The sequence below is a fragment of the Ipomoea nil genome, unplaced genomic scaffold, assembly GCF_001879475.1.
Source record: "Ipomoea nil cultivar Tokyo-kokei standard unplaced genomic scaffold, Asagao_1.1 scaffold3069, whole genome shotgun sequence".
NCBI classification, from domain to species: Eukaryota; Viridiplantae; Streptophyta; class Magnoliopsida; order Solanales; family Convolvulaceae; genus Ipomoea; species Ipomoea nil.
In genome coordinates, this window is record NW_017619497.1 from 3,812,978 (window position 1) to 3,817,281 (window position 4,304).

Here is a 4,304-nt window from a genome sequence, read left to right on the forward strand (position 1 = left end):
AACGTAAGAGATAGCTACATGATGGACTGAACGTAGCAAATCTTTAATATCTAGAAGAATAAGATCACAAGAAGAGTCTTCGCCATTCTGCTTCAAACTTTGGATGATTTCTAACGCATCAGATTCAATTTGAAGATGAGTAATCCCCTATCTCTTGATCCAGCTTAAGGCTTTCCTGATCGCCATTGCTTCCGCTTCCTTAGGGGTGAAGACGCCCTTACCTGGGATGCATTCTGCTGCTACAAACTGTCCAGTGTCATTCCTGAGCACCCACCCGAAGCCCATGCTTCTATTCAATGTTGAAACGGCTGCATCCGTGTTTAGTTTGTAGAAGCCTGAAGATGGTTTATCCCATTTGTGAACTGATGAGTTCTTGGCAATGGATGTGGCAGTGTCTTCTCTAACTATGTTCGTCCAGTCGGCAAGATATCGGCGTGATCCTTCAACAAGAGTGCTAGGAGATGGTAGACTACCGTTCCAAACCTTGTCATTGCGGGCAGTCCATAATTTCCAACAAAGCATCAAAAGCAGACAACAACTACCCTTTTCCAAGTTCTTGAATTGAAAATCTAACCATTGTGCGAAGGTGTTGAAACCATGGGTTATTAGAGGAAGTCCACTTAAACTCCAAACAGCCTTGGCATAGATACATTCTGTAAAGATATGAAGGGTAGTTTCCTCTTTAACTTGGCACATTTGGCACTCAGCTGGACACTGAACTCGTCTGATCCTGAGACTATCCGCTGTAGGAAGACATCCAGAACATGCTTGCCAAACAAATGATTTGATCTTCCGGGGGACGTTGAGCTTCCACATTGCAGTCTACGGTAACTTTTGTGATTGATCGAACTGGATAGATAGGTCCCTATAGCACCCTTTAACAGTAAAAGAGCCCTTGCAATCATCGTTCCATATCAGTTTATCACTTCTGTTCACCAGGGGTAGGGGTATGATTAAAATCAAATTGACATCCCTTTCTACAAAAATCTCCCGGATAGTGTCTTCATCCCAGCTAGAGTTGTCTTCCTTAAATAGAGCCGAAACCGGAGCATCATGAAGAAAAGGGAATGGTGGTGTTTGTATCATTGCATTTACCCGGTCCGGTAACCATTTGTCCCCCCAAATCTTAACTGAGTTACCATCACCAATTCTCCACCTGCTATGTCTCCTAATGAGCTCCAGTGTTTCCACCATACTACTCCAGATGAAGGATGGATTTCCCCCTTTTCTTGCTGTCAGAATGGAGCAGTCTGGATAGTACTTGGCCTTGAAAACTCTTGCAACCAACGATGATGGATTTTGCAACATTCTCCAGGTCTGTTTCGAAATCATTGCCAGATTGAAGTTTCTCAGATTTCTGAAATTGAGACCCCCATAACTTTTTGGTTGTGTGAGATGTTTCCACTCCTTCTAGTTGATACCACTTCTACTCCTGCAGTCCCCTTTCCACCAAAAGGAATTCATAGCCCTTTCAAGTTCATTTATCAACTCCTTAGGTAAGAGAAACAAGCTCATAGCATGTAAAGGTATAGCTTGGATAACATTCTTGAGCAATATCTCCCTTCCTGCCTTAGTGAGAAATCTGTTGGTCCAGCTTTGCATCCTTTGAATAATGCGATCCTTGATGAATCCTAGAATACCCTTTTTATTTCTCCCAATGATAGCTGGTAACCCCAAATAATTTCCATCAACACCTTCCCTGCTAATCTGGAGGATATTCATAACTTGTTCTCTCTTGACTCTGTCCACATTAGCACTGAAAGAAACTGCGGACTTATGGTAATTTATAATTTGTCCAGAGGCTTTCCCATAAATATCAAGAGTTTCCTTCAACACGTCACTCTCAGACTGATTTGCTTTTATGAATATGAAGCTGTCGTCCGCGAAGAATAAATGAGAGATCTTCGGGGCACCTCTTGCTATAGAGATTCCATGGAGAGAACCACTACTTTCCAGTTTAGTCAACATAGCACTTAAGCCCTCTGCAAGCAAGATAAACAGATACGGAGACAGTGGGTCTCCCTGTCTCAGGCCCCTCTTTGGGTGAATCGGACCGATTTCCCTACATTCCTGCAATACACAGTAGGATACAGTTGAAATGCAATGATATACTAGATTTATCCAGTGCTGCCCGAAACCCATCCTGGCAAGAAGAGCTTGAATAAAAGGCCATTCGACCCTGTCATAAGCCTTACTGATATCTAACTTGATAGCAGCGTATCCTTCCTTGCCTTGTGTTTTCCTTTTCAAGTAGTGCTGAGTTTCAAAGGCCAGCATGATGTTGTCGGTAATCAATCTGCGGGGGACAAATGCACACTGGTTTTCCGAAATCAAGGTGTTGAGAAGAGGTTTGAGTCTGTTGGCTATGACTTTAGAGATTATCTTATAGAGCACGTTACACAGTGCTATCGGCCTTAGATCTCCCATACCTGTCGGGGCAGTTTTCTTGGGTATTAGAACTAGATGCGTGAAATTGATGCCGCCTGGGAGCTGCCCAGTTGTGAACACTGTATTACAGAGGTAAACAATGTCATTCCCCAAAATATCCCAATATGCTTGGTAAAAGCCTGGGTTCAAACCGTCTGGCCCTGGGGATTTGTCTCTGTGCATGCTAAACACTGCTTTCTTCACCTCATCAGAAGAGACTCTTCGCATCAGCGCAATGTTCTGAGAATCCGTAACCTTACTGTTCAAACAGCCCAGAACTCCCTCCATATCTCCAGCCTCGCTGGTAAATAATTTATGAAAATAATCACAGATTAGCTCATTCATCTCCATCCCCTTATGTCTCCACACCCCATTTTCGTCCAACAGTTTATCAATTCGGCTTGTTCTCCTCCTCCCCTTAACAACATTATGAAAAAACTTAGTATTGGCATCCCCTTCTCTGTACCACATGACCTTAGCTCTTTGTTTCCAATATTCACTCTGCTGGTTCAAGGTGTTGAGATAGATTTTTTGTGCTTCGCTAAAGGCCCGGATACTATTTTGATCAGTACCATTTTTAAGAGCCTCCATTTTCCTTCTGTTGCTCTCAAGTCTCTTAGAAAAATCCTTGGTGAGTCCTCTACCCCAATCCCAAATCATTGAGCTACAGTTACCTAACCGCACGGTAATATCATCCCTTCGAGACAGTTCCCATGCGGTCGACACTAATTCACGACATTTATCCTCCTTGACCCAGATATTCTCGAATCTAAACCTTTTCACTCTCTCTGTTCTGGCCGTGGGGATAGGCAAGATGGTCACTCGTTGGACCAATCTCCGACCAGGCTTGGGCTCTTTCGAATTTCTCCAGCCAGTCAGCAGTCACAAGAATTCTATCCAGCTTTTCTTCTACCCTATTAGTAGTCCCCCTCCATTTCTCCCAAGTATATTGGTAACCTTGGAAGGGAAAGTCGCTCAGACCACTACTCTCAACTGCCCTCCGGAAGCCCGTAATCAAAGAATCAGGATGTAAGTGTCTACCTCTCTTCTCCTCTTGGTTGAGAAGGTCGTTGAAGTCTCCCATGAGTAACCAGGGGAGCTCGCTTCTCGCTGCAAGGTCGATGATGAGGTTCCACGACTCCGCTCTCCTTGATCTCTCCGACAAGGAGGAGAAGCTCGTCATTCCGACGAGAGAGAGAGTTATCCGATGTCCCAATTGTCACATGCAAGTTAGTCAATGAAAGTGTGAAGAAAAATACCTATATATTCTTTCTTACTTTCCTATTCCTTCCTACTTTCCTATTTTCCTATTAGGCAATTAGGCAACTAGGGTTCACGTATATATTCTTTAATTTCCTACTTTCCTATTCTTTCCTACTTTCCTATTTTCCTATTAGGCAATTAGGCACTAGGGCTCACATATATATTCTTTCCTACGTACTATCCTATTCCTAATACAATTCTATATTAAAATTAATAATAATAATAATAATAATAATAATAATAATAATATTAATCAAAATAAAATTCTCATCTTTAATTTTCCCGCTCAAACTAATATGAATATTAATTAATTTGTAAAAAAATTAATAAAACTTAATTGGTAGCAAAATTTTATATGAAAATTAATTAATATCCGGGTTGGACCAGCGGATTGCATTAGTAATTTGTAAAAAAATGTTTAATAAAATTAACTTTTTACTATTAGTGATTAAATGTAAAAGACATATAAGCACATTAATAATAATAATAATAATAATAATAATAATAATAATAATAATAATAATAATAATAATAATTTTGTTATTATTATTATTATTATTATTATGCAATAATAAAATAAAATTTATAATAATATTAATAATAATAACAATAAT